Source organism: Panthera tigris, chromosome D3, assembly GCF_018350195.1.
Source record: "Panthera tigris isolate Pti1 chromosome D3, P.tigris_Pti1_mat1.1, whole genome shotgun sequence".
NCBI lineage: Eukaryota > Metazoa > Chordata > Mammalia > Carnivora > Felidae > Panthera > Panthera tigris.
Window position 1 is genome coordinate 34,461,911 of NC_056671.1, and position 12,128 is coordinate 34,474,038.

Sequence of the window (12,128 nt, forward strand, 5' to 3'; positions counted from 1 at the left end):
CAGTCTCTCTCCCTCTCTCTCTCTCTCTCTCTCTCTCTCTCTCTCTAAAAATACAAGCAAATAAATTTTTTAAAAATTAAAACTTTTCAAAATCTCAGGCCAACTGAATCAGAACCTCTCTGGAAGTAGAAGGGAGCAATCTCCATTTGAACAAGCTCCCTAGTGACTTCATAAGCATGAGTTATTTGTGTGAACCTACAAAAAGCTGCTATCGATAATTTAGTGCCTTTTATTTGTTTACCTGATCTTACTTGAGTCGACAAATTCCTCCCACCATCGTAAAACATCTCTTGCCTCTTATCCTGCGTGGACAAGGATAGTTCTGGAAGACTCTGGGTGAGGAGTCCAGGCTTCATCTCAACCCAAAGAGGTAGCCACTTGTGATTCCTCAACATGTGACTGAATAAGAGTCCAGTGAGGGGAAGCCTTCTGTTCGGGAATGTATCTGCCGCTTTCTCCAATAAGCAATTACCCAACTGCTTCATGAACTCCATTATAAACACTCAGACCACCCAACAGAAAGGCAACATCGAGCCTCTTTTTGCAATCAGCTTGCCATTGTGTGTGTGTGTGTGTGTGTTTCTAAATATAAAGTAGCCACAAAAAGGGTAGATGAGTTTCCCAAGATGGCTCCCAGAAGAACTCTAAGGAATGCTATTTTTTTTCTTTATCGAAACTTCCATTCAATTAGAACTTAAGAAATACTTTTTATAAAAATCATGTACCGCAGCACCTGGATGTCTCAGTCAGTTAAGCGCCGGACTTCAGCTCAGGTCATGATCTCATGGTGCGTGGGTTCGAGCGCCATGTCAGGCTCTGTGCTGACAGCTCAGAGCCCGGAGCCTGCTTCAGAGTCTATGTCTCCTCTCTTTCTGCCCCCCCTTCCTCTCTCTCTCTCTCTCTCTCTCTCTTTTCTGTCTCTCTCTCTCAACTAAAATAAAAAAAAATTTTTTTTCATAAAAGTCATGTACCAAAATGCTTTTTTGACATTCAAGGCCCAGTATTCAGAAAGGTGAGATTCTGCTGTGAAATATGGTAGGAAGCTCTGGGGTCTTTCAGTACAGATGTAAGAGTGTACTCATTCAAAGGCCTGTGCTCATCACTTTGCAGCATGAGGCTGGGAAACCACTGTAGTTGGATTTCCCAAAGTCAGAGCTACCCTTGGTGGTTGCACGGACAGGCGAAGCCAGAGGGCTAGGCTCTTTCACGGTGATTACTCTCCTGGGCTGGCTTGATGTGCAACAGTGGGTATTAGGATTTTATAAAGGAAAACCTTTGGGTTTTGGAATCCAGCAGTCCTGGATCTGAATCCCATCGCAGCATGATCTTGTATAGGTCGGCTAACTGCTCAGTTGCTCCTGGATCTGCTTCTTTTTCTCCTATTTTATCAAAATGTATTAGTCGTGGGGCGCCTGGGTAGATCGGTCAGTTGAGCGTCTGACTTTGGCTCAGGTCACGATCTCGCCATCCATGAGTTCGAGCCCTGTGTCGGGCTCCGTGCTGACAGCTCAGAGCTTGGAGCCTGCTTCGGATTCTGTGTGTCTCTCTCTCCCTGCCTCTCCGCGCCAACCCCCCCCCCAACTCTCTGTCTCTCTCTCTCTCTCAAAAATGAATAAACCTTAAAAAAAATAAAAAATAAAATGAGTCCTGTGGCTCATTTGGTCAGCGCTCTACTTCAACAAAACCTATCCCAATAAACTGTGTATGGTTGATGGCTGGTTGATGCTTTACCCTTTGCAGTATAGCATCTGAGTTCTAGAAACAGCCTTAATGCCTTAAACTTGTAACTTCCAAAATGATCCCAGGTTTGGGGCACGCCATCAGTAGAGGTCTTGGTGGGGGAGCTCCAACCCTCCCTCCCCGTCTCTACCCACAGCGTTCCCTGTTCTTTTAGCCGAGCTCTGCCCAAGCTTGCATTCAAAAAGAAAGAAAAAGTCCCACTTCTGTGGAAGTCAGAATTCTACATTGCAGGACCCCATCCCAGGACTCCTTGCCTAATGTGTGAGTATGATGAGCTACCACTCCCATGATTAGATTATGTTGTGATGACACATTTGACCCTTAGACAGATTATCCAGGTGGCCCTTAAGGGCAGAGTGCTTTCTCCGGCTGACGGCAAAAGAGGGCTGATGGAGAGATTCCAAGCAGAAGGAGAATTGGATATGCATCTTAACTGCTTTGAAGATGGAGAGAGACTAATGCTTATTGAGATGTGCAAGGCATTTCCCTCCCACACCCCCAGGAGGCATAACAATCTACTCCCATTTCATACACAAGGCAAGAGAATTCAGTACAGATTAAGAATTTTCCCAAACTCAGTATGTGTAACTGAGCTTCAAAAACCCGGCTTCTCTTACAACTAAATGAGAAAAAGATAACCAGCTTATTAAAACCCTCTGTAAAAAGTCAAACAGGCAGGTCACAGAAACAAAAATAGAAATGGACCCCGAAGAAGATGCTCAATCTCATTCAAAATTAAATACATGCAAATTACCTGAAATACTGTCTACTTATCTATTCACATAAATTTTAAAGTTTAACAGGTCACGATCTTGGGGTTGTGGGATCAAGCCCCACATCGGGCTCTGTGCTGAGTGTGGAGCATATTTAAGATTCTCTCTCTCCCTCTGCCTCTCTCTAAAAAAAAAAAAAAAAAAAAAAAAAAAAAAAAAATTAAAAGCTTAATAATACCAAGTATTAGGGAGGGTAAAACATAGATACTGTCTTATATTATTGATAGAAATGTAATCTGGAATATCCTTTTAGGAGATCAATATAGCAAAATTTATCAGAATTCGAAATATACATAGCCTTTGACTCAGGAACCTCTCAGCTAGGAATTGGCCTACAGATGCACTCACGAAAGTATGCCAGTGTGTCTGTATAAGGATGGTCACTACAGCATTCTTTGTAATAACAAAAACAGTAACATCTTAAATGTACAAGAAGACGTATAATAAATTATGATTCAGCCCCACAACAGAACATGTACACAACAGAAAGAATGAGATTAAGGTCAGCCTACGTGGTCAAGGATCCAAAATAACCAAGAAATCTTCATGGGGCACCTGGGTGGCTCAGTCGGTTAAGCATCCAACTCTTGATTTCGGCTCAGGTCATGATCTCAAGGTTGATGGGTTCCAGCCCCACCTCAGGCTCTGCACTGACAGCAAGGAGCCTGCTTGGGACTCTCTTTCTCCCTTTCTCTCTGCCCCTTCCCCACCCATGATCTCTTGCTTGCTCACTCTCCCCCTGTCTCTCTCAAAATAAATAAACATTTTTTAAAAATAAGGCAGAAATCTTCAATGAGAGAAGCAAGACACCCACCAACATATCATATGATATCATTTGTGCATATCATTTTTAAACAGTATACATTAGATGAAAATATTTGACTTAAAATTCTTTAGAAGGATCAACAAGAAATCGTTAAGAGCTATTGCTCTTTGGAGAGAAACTCCAGAAAATACGGATGAGAGTAGAGGAGTTTTGACCTTCCTTAAAATAAAATACTTAAATATGCACGTATATGTATTATTTAAAACGTGTACGTTATCTTTAAGCATATTTACATAAGTGAATGTATGGATGTGGGTGTTTAGTTAGATAATTAATGAATATGGCTTGGAAAAGAATAAACTATGCACAACTCAAAGTCCGTTTCGCAGCAGCTTCTTGTTCCGTAGGATAAGGAAGACACAAAACCAGGGTGGGTGTTTGGAAAAATTCTGTGGAGCTGCTTTGTGCTGGGTAATAGGCACAAGGGATGGTGCCATTTAAATTCCCTTGTCACTAGGGAATTAAAAGCAAAAATGAAGTACTGGGACCTTATGAAGATAAAAAGCTTCTGCACAGCAAAGGAAACAACCAACAAAACTAAAAGGCAACCAACGGAATGGGAAAAGATATTTGCAAATGACATATCAGACAAAGGGCTAGTATCCAAAATCTATAAAGAGCTCACCAAACTCCACACCCAAAAAACAAATAACCCAGTGAAGAAATGGGCAGAAAACATGAATAGACACTTCTCTAAAGAAGACATCCAGATGGCCAACAGGCACATGAAAAGATGCTCAGCGTCGCTCCTCATCAGGGAAATACAAATCAAAACCACACTCAGATATCACCTCACGCCCGTCAGAGTGGCCAAAATGAACAAATCAGGAGACTAGAGATCCTGGCGAGGATGTGGAGAAACGGGAACCCTCTTGCACTGTTGGTGGGAATGCAAATTGGTGCAACCACTCTGGAAAACAGTGTGGAGGTTCCTCAAAAAATTAAAAATAGACCTACCCTATGACCCAGCAATAGCACTGCTAGGAATTTACCCAAGGGATACAGGAGTAGTGATGCATAGGGGCACTTGTACCCCAATGTTTATAGCAGCACTCTCAACAATAGCCAAATTATGGAAAGAGCCTAAATGTCCATCAACTGATGAATCGATAAAGAAATTGTGCTTTATATACACAATGGAATACTACGTGGCAATGAGAAAGAATGAAATATGGCCCTTTGTAGCAACGTGGATGGAACTGGAGAGTGTGATGCTAAGTGAAATAAGCCATACAGAGAAAGACAGATACCATATGGTTTCACTCTTATGTGGATCCTGAGAAACTTAACAGTAACCCGTGGGGGAGGGGAAGGAAAAAAAAAAAAAAAAGAGGTTAGAGTGGGAGAGAGCCAAAGCATAAGAGACTCTTAAAAACTGAGAACAAACTGAGGGTTGATGGGGGGCGGGAGGGAGGGGAGGGTGGGTGATGGGTATTGAGGAGGGCACCTTTTGGGATGAGCACTGGGTGTTGTATGGAAACCAATTTGACAATAAATTTCATATATTGAAAAAATAAATAAATAAAATAAATAAATTCCCTTGTCACTGCTTTCACTGTTTCTTTGTTTGTTGGTTGGTGGTTGGTTTTTGGGGGTTTTTTTTAAGTCATTTTCTTAGTGGTTGCCCCAGAGAGTACAACTCACATTTCAATGTATGATAACCCGGCTCAGATTAATACCAACCTAATTTCAATAGCATACCAAATCTTTACACCTGTGTAACCCTTGCCCCTCTTCCCTCGTTTGTGCCATTATTATCATGCAAATTAGATCTTTATACTTTGCACGCCCATAAATACAGATTTATAAGTATGGCTTTATGCAGTTGTCTCTTAAATCAGGTAGGAGAGGAAAAAGGACTTACAAACAAAAGTGTATTTGCATTATCTTTTATATTTACCTTGGTGGTTGACTTTCCAGGGCTTTTTTTCTTCGTGTGGACTGAGTTACTATCTACTGTTCTTTTATTCCAGCCTGATGGACTCCCTCTCATATTTTATGGGGAACATCTGCTAGTAACAAATTCTCTCTGTTTTTGTTTATCTGGAAATGTCTTGATTTCTTCTTCATTTTTGTGACAGATAGTTTTACTGGATATAGAATTCTTGGCTGACAGTGTTTTGCTCTCAGCACTTCAAATATGTCATCTACTTAATTTTTCCCACCACCACCTCCCCCCCCCCGAATGATAATTATGTGACAGCTCTTTATCTCAAGTAACTCTTGTAGTTATGAGTTACTTCTGTCTTGGTGCTTTGAAGATTCTGTCTTGTATTTTGCTTTTAACTGTATTAATATACTATGTCCAGGTGTGGCTTTCTGAGCGTATACTAATTGGACTTCATTGAGCTTCTTGGATATTAATGTTTTGCATCCAAATTAGGGAATTTTCAGTCATTATTCCCTCAAATATTCTCTTCCCTCTCCCCCCCCACCACCCTGTCCTTCTGAGACTTCTAGTATGCTTTCGATGGTCCATTTGGTGGTTTTCATCAAGTCTCTTAGGCTCTGTCCATTTTCTTCATTCTTTTTTCCTTCTGCTCTTCAGACTGGATAATATCAATTGACCTATCTTCGTGTTCAGTAATTCTTCCTTCTGTTCCCTCAAATCTCCCGCAGAAACCTTCTAGTGAGTATTTTATTTTAGCAATTGTACTTTTCAATTCCGGAGTTTTTATTTGGTTCTTTCTTATCATTTCTATCTCTTTGTTAATAATGTCTATTTGGTGAGACATTATTCTCACAGTTTCCTTTAGCTCTTTGTGTCTATTTAAAAGAGTTGACCTAAAGTGTTTGTCTAATAAGTCCAATGTATGGGCTTCCTTGGCGATAGTTTCTATCGATTGCTTTTTTTCCTTTCTATAGGCCATATTTCATTTTTTTACTTGTCTTACAGTTTTTGGTTGAAATTATATGTAATATAATGCTTGTATTATATTTAAATATAATGCTCAGAACATCAATTTCTCCCCCATTCCCAGAATTTTCATTGTTGCTGTTCATTGCTATTGTTGTTTTTTAGTGACTTTCCCGAACTAATTCTATAGTTTTTGTTGTGTGTGGCCTCTCATGTCCTTGCTAGTTAGCTCTGTAGTCAGCTAATGATTAGAAAGAGATTTCTTTAAGTGCCTAGCACCCACAAGTCTTCCAGTTCTTTGCCAGGAGCTCTGTGTGCCTCAGTCAGACAGTTTACACCTTTGCCTTACCCTTCACTTCCCACTTGCACAGAGCCACAAAGTCAGTCAAAGATGAGACTTTATGGCCCTATCAAGTCTTTCCTGGGAATGTGCAGGTCTCTGGGCAGTCCTACAACCTTTCGCCTGCACATGGCCTTTTGTAGTCCCAGGAATACCCTGGAGCTTTTCAAATTTCCATATGGACATTGCACTCTTTAGATTTACCTTTTAAGCTCTTTGGTTAACCTTTTATTAGTCCCAACTGTTTTCCAGTGCCTCAGGTAGCTGAGATGTTCAACAATTGCCTCTCATTGTTTTTGACAAACACCCCTGGGGAGAAGGCTGTTCACACTTGGAAAGCTCCTTGGCAGGTCAAATAAAGACAGCCGTGAGAATGGCGTCTTCCAGGGAACAAGCAGATGGGTCAAATAATGACAGTACTCTGGAAACAGGACTTTGAAGGAGCTCCAACCCCATTCTGCCCCCTTTAGTGGCTGCCAGGCTGCTGGTTTTTACCATAATCACAGGCTATCTGTTTTCAAGACAACTATGGAGCCAGGGCAGGGTACCCGGGGAAAGGTGGTAGGAATAGTGCAAGTCAAAACATCATAAAACTCACTGTTCTTACGGAGATTCAGCTATTTTTCTTGAACACTCTTTGGGTTGCCGCAAACCTTTGGTTCATTTCCAGAGTTCTGAAAAAGTTGATTCTTAGTATTTTTGCCAATGTTTCCATTGCTTTTATGGCAGAAAGAATTTTCAGAGGTCCTTACTGCACCATTTTCACTGATGTCACCCTATTTTATTTAATTGTAATTAATTTAGGTTTAAATAGCCACACAGGATTAGTGGCTACTGTATTGGATGGCACAAGTCTATAAAATACAATGCGAAATCAGTCAATTGGAAGTCAGCTCAACTCTTATATCGGTATATACAAATACAATAAACTTAAAGTCAGAAAAACAAAATGAATAACTTGCTTTAAATGAAAAAAATTTATAACGTATAGGAAACCTTTTAAAACTTTTCAGAAATATAATAAGAAATACAGATATCTTTCCATATATATTTATGATGTGAAATGGGACCACCAAAAGAAGCCAGTCCTAAGGGCTCCCATGTCCTCATCAATAGCACTGGTGTCAATTGATCTATAGATATTATTTTTTAAATAGACACTAGACTATTTTCCATATTTAATTATTTAGCCAACATGCAGCTTTCTAAGCTAAATGTAGTATAAATACAACAACAATATCAATAATTGCAGTTATTGAAGAACTACGTTGTGTTTTGTTTTTTTTTTTTAGTTTTTATTTTATTTTAGAGAGAGAGAGTGAGCAGGGGAGAAGGGAAGAGGGAGAAAGAGAGAGACACACACAGAGAGAGAGAGAGAGAGAGAGAGAGAGAGAGAGAATCTTAAGCAGGTTCCACACTCAGGGCAGAGCCCAACGTAGGGCTTAATCCCATGATGCCAGGATCATGACCTGAGCCAAAATCAAGAGTCTGATGCTCAGCTGACTGAGCCACCCACATGCCCCTACTTTGTGTTTTTCAAGCTCTGTTCTTTGATCTTCCCAAGGGCCCAATGAGGTCAACGGTCATATCTCCACTTTGCCCAGAGAAGACTTAAAGGAGTGCAGCAGCTGGCATAAGACCACATGACAGTGTATAGAGTCGGGCCAACATCCGAGGCATGCCTAGGCCCATCCTCTTAACTTAGAAAGAGATATGCCCATATTTTGAATCATTTCTGCTTCTCCCGGCGTGTTTCATTTTAAAGCCACTTTGCTTACTTTGAGCGTATCTCTGCCTTGCCCTCTGAGACCATACCCAAAGGGCACGGAGCCTGTCGGCCAGAGAGCAGCAAATGTGTCTCTCCAAACACATGGACCTTTGTTTCATGAAAACATTGGCAGAATGGAACATAGCAGAACTATTTACACATCTTGTATTTTCCTCGCCTGGAAAACACGATTCCCCTGCTCTGATAACTCTATAAGTAGGTTAGGTGGGAACGCTGCAGTTTGGGCACCAAAAGCCCCATGTCCCATGAAGCCTTGTTCCCAGGCTGACATGACAGTTGGTCGCCCTATCTGCAGGTAACGTGAGGAAATAGCAGAAAACACCCTGAATTCAGCTGGGAATAAAGAAGTATCAGTCTTCACTAGGCTTTCGGTTACAGACTGTCACCCTTTGGACCCCCGTTTTGCTGAAGAAAAATCCTCTTTTGCTAACCCTCTTTTATCTGACAGGGCTTGGGGCAAGAACTTCAGGGTCTTGTCTCAGGAGCTGGAACGATAGCCACGACCAGCCCCTGGAAAGGAGAGCTCTTCCGTTTCTCCACAAGCGAACAACACGTGCATGAAGCCCTCAGTGCGGACAGCATGGGCATTCCTTCTGCGTGACTTGGGATCCCACCCCAGGTGTAGACAGACATCTGTTTCACACTGGGAGTGTCACCACTTAGTGTGGTAATTGACCAGCTAAACGCTGCCTTGCGCTTGGATGTCTATATGGTTGATCGTCGGGGAGGCTTCCTCGATTTTGTGTACGGAAAGCTAAGTGTCAGCACTTTAAAAAAAGAAAAAAAACACAACAGATTAAAGTGTCAGAGCCACCAGCCATCTAAATGTTTGGCACTGTGCTGACAAAATCTGTAGATGTTTTCACTGAGACCCCCAATGCCATTCTCTCCCTCTTCCTTTATCTGGTTAATTAATTCATGTCTCCTTTAGATTCTGGCTGAAGCTTTGCTTCTGAGATTTCCTGGGCCTGCCATCACTCACCCCACACACTCACATGGCAACAGGCCCTCCCCTTTTACAGCATTTTCACATCACGTCGCAATTACTAAGTTTGTGGGGGACAAGGCCATGTCTGCCCTGTTCATAGGTCTGCCCAGCATTCGGCACAGTCCTGGCACATCACGGATGCACATAAAATAGCTCTGGAATGAATGCTGGGTGCCCTTGACCTGAAACCTACAAGTACCCGTTGTGTTAAGCTTTTCAAGAAACCAAATATCATCTTTAGTCTTACTGGGATATTGGTCTCTGTGCTTCTGGGGGAAGAAATGGGAAAGTAAATAATTAGCATGATCCAAGTTGACTGTCACAAGAACACTGTTAAGTAGGCAGGCCACATATTATCATCTCCGTTTTATAGATGAAAGAATTGAGCACCAAAATGGGAAGAAAGTGGAGGCAAGGACCGCTTCCACCTGCCTTCAGGAGTCGGGTGTCAGGAAGCCAAGCAAAACGGAGAGCAGCTGAATTAAATGGATGCTGGTGCCTCGTTTTTTTCTAGTTCAATAAATTGAAAATAGAGAGTTTTGGTTTCAAACTAATACATTGGGGCTTACGGTTAGAGATTTTTGTTCTCCTAATTGGTTGGATTTTTTTAATATTTATTTTTGAGAGAGAGAGGGCACAAGTGTGTATGGGAGAGGGGCAGAGAGAGAGAGAATCTCAAGCAGGCTCTGAGTTGTCAGCACAAAGCCCAACGTGGGGCTCGAACCCATGAACCATGAGATCATGACCTGAGCCAAAGTCAGACGCTCAACCAACTGAGCCACCCAGGCGCCCCGGGTTCTTTTGAATAACATTGGTTCCACTCCTGGTTGAGTAAATGATGAATATTGGATTTCAGCGAAGTGTTCAGTTAATTAGCGCAGCTCACTCCGGATATCAGTTCACAACTCTCTCCATTTCTAGCCCCGGAGAGACGCGGCATTTCCCTGCCAAGCTTGCCACGCCACACCACGCAGGCTGGAGCACCCCAGAGTGTCAGCACGCACATACACCCTTCTGGCCAGCGGGCAACACAGAGATCTTTGCGTAAACCCAGCGGAGGCTGCCACAGGCTCCCAGACTTCCCCGATGCCAGCTGGTGGCACATCGTGCCAAGCAGCACTTCCAGAAAGGTAAACTAAAGCTGGGTGAGTAGGAGTCAGAAGCTTGTCCTAAGGTATCCAGTATGTTAGACAATCCAGGAAAAAGTTGGCTTACTATTCCAGATTTCAACCTGCCAAACCAGCTCTGGCACAAGACCACCAGAGCTCCCTTTCCATCATCTTTTAAGAGGCCCGACAAGGACATTAGTAATGATATGCTGACATAGAGAAACACCATTCTTGTAAAACCCTAGGACACCTTCTTCCCCAGGGAGCCTTCCCTGCCACCAAGACGAAGCTCAGGGTCCTTTCTCCATGATTCCATGCCCCTAAGCACAAAGAGCAGGCACTTTGCTCTCGATTCTGTAAATTACACGTTGCCATATTGGCCTCCCCAACCAGACTGAGCATCTCGGGAGAAACAGATTCGCCTTGGTTACCTCTCTATCCAAGCAGCTCCTAGCACAGAACCTTATGCATACCCTGCATTCAGTGACCTGTGTTTACATACTTCCTACATATACGTGTGCTGCTCTCGATAAACATTTATTGAACTCAACCCAAGTGGCTATTTCCAGGACAGAGGATGTGGTGTTTTTAGGGACCTAACAGTCAAACGATTTAAAATCGAATCTTCCCCCCATCACTTAATCGGGGAGTCTGTCTTTATACTTCTTTGGTTTTTTTTAAGTCGTTCTTCCTTTTTTTGTTGTTGTTTGTTTTTTGTTTTGTTTTGGTTTGGTGTTCTTAGTACTAATCACATCATTGCCCTGCATCCAGGGGTCAGGCATTGTATGATGTGCGTTTGATGGACACATGTTGATTAATACAGCTACATTCGGAATTGACGTACCCCGTCTGACGTCACTGGTACAGAGAAGCCAAATGACAGGGCCTCGAATACCCGTGGCTTACGTGGGACCTCCCTATTTTATTTCCACCTCCCAAGGAAAGAGTTCCAGTTGTAATGGAAGTGCATGAATTCAAAAGGCCACTGCCATGCATACTTATTCAGACCTGCGTACGGTTATCCCAGGGAGCATCAGCTGGACGCGGGGGACGTGGGGAGCTGTGTGCCGTCCTCTACCTGGACATAGTTTTCCCTGCTCACAGCACTTCTAGGTAAAACCACTAGCCAAGATAGAGCTCCAATATTGGTCAGCTTCATTCTTATGCCATCATTATCCAGGTATATACCAGGCACTGTACCCAGGGCCATAGAGCTACAAACGTGAAATAAAATGTGGATCCTCCCCTACGTGCCTCCAGGGCAAGCTTGCATAAAGGAAATTGTTGAAATCACCGGAATGACAGGAGGATACATTTTTTTTAAAAGAGAGAGAGAGAGGGGCGCCTGGGTGGCTCAGTCGGTTAAATGTCTGACCTCGGCTCAGGTCACGGTCTCACGTTTTGTGAGTTCAAGCCCCGTGTCAGTTTCTGTTTTGTCAGCTCAGAGCCTGGCGCCTGCTTCGGATTCTGTGTCTCCCTCTCTCGCTGACCCTCCTCTAGTCACACTCTGTCTCTTTCTCTCTCAAAAATAAATAAACATTTTTTAAAATGTTACAAAAAAAGAGACAGAATCTGAAGCAGGCTCAGGCTCCGAGCTGTCAGCACAGAGCCTGAAGCGGAGCTCGAACTCACAAACCGTGAGATCATAATCTGAACCGAAGTCAGATGTTTAACTGACTAGCCACCCAGCCGCCTCTTTTTAATTG

At 42.8% G+C, this 12,128-nt stretch overlaps 1 non-coding gene across 1 annotated transcript; it reads right to left on the minus strand.

The window, feature by feature from the left end:
* Positions 1–10,016: 10,016 nt before the first annotated feature.
* Positions 10,017–10,101, minus strand: TRNAQ-UUG. The gene has a single exon. It is a non-coding gene; the product is annotated as a tRNA-Gln (tRNA).
* Between the last annotated feature and the right edge of the window lie 2,027 nt (positions 10,102–12,128).